Source organism: Falco punctatus (genome assembly GCF_963210335.1).
Source record: "Falco punctatus genome assembly, chromosome: 7".
NCBI classification, from domain to species: domain Eukaryota; kingdom Metazoa; phylum Chordata; class Aves; order Falconiformes; family Falconidae; genus Falco; species Falco punctatus.
The window spans coordinates 51836425-51836951 of NC_137587.1; the positions used below are offsets into that span (position 1 = coordinate 51836425).

A 527-nucleotide genomic window follows, 5' to 3' on the forward strand; every position below is an offset into this window, starting at 1 on the left:
TCTTTAATTAGTTGCATTTAAACTACTTCTGTTTGGGGATGTCTTTGAACAAGTAGTTAGGAGTGGTTACTGGTTCACCTTGGAAGCTGAATGTATTACTTTGCTCAGTAGGTTTAAAAAGAGGTGGAGGAGGAGGGCTTTTCAATATTTTCTGTCCTGTGCTTAGACTACTCAAATACTAGTTCCCTGATTACTAGTGCAAATAGCTGTCATGGGTATTTTCCCTTTCTCTGTTAGCAATTCAACATTAATTTTTTTAGATTTTTTTTTCCCCTAGCAGAGGTTGAAAAGGTTGCTAGAAACAGTTGTTTCCCTCCGATTGCTGCAGCGGCTTGTGGTTAGGCTAACAAGTTGAACACCTTTTATATCGACACAACCCAGAGCAATACGTGATAAGGTTACACAACACATGGAGACCTTTAAACTGGCAATCTCACATTTGTAGTTCCTGGATATTCGAGTGTGGTTAGAATTTAAGTTTCCCCTGCAGTGGGCTCTGAGCACCTTGGGGCTGGGGCAGGCGAGAG

General features: G+C 41.4%; 1 protein-coding gene across 3 annotated transcripts in view; it reads left to right on the forward strand.

Moving 5' to 3' along the window:
• The window catches only part of RORA (RAR related orphan receptor A), a 477306-nt gene that overhangs the window by 404738 nt on the left and 72041 nt on the right, over positions 1–527 (forward strand). The gene's annotated exons all lie outside the window — the stretch shown is intronic.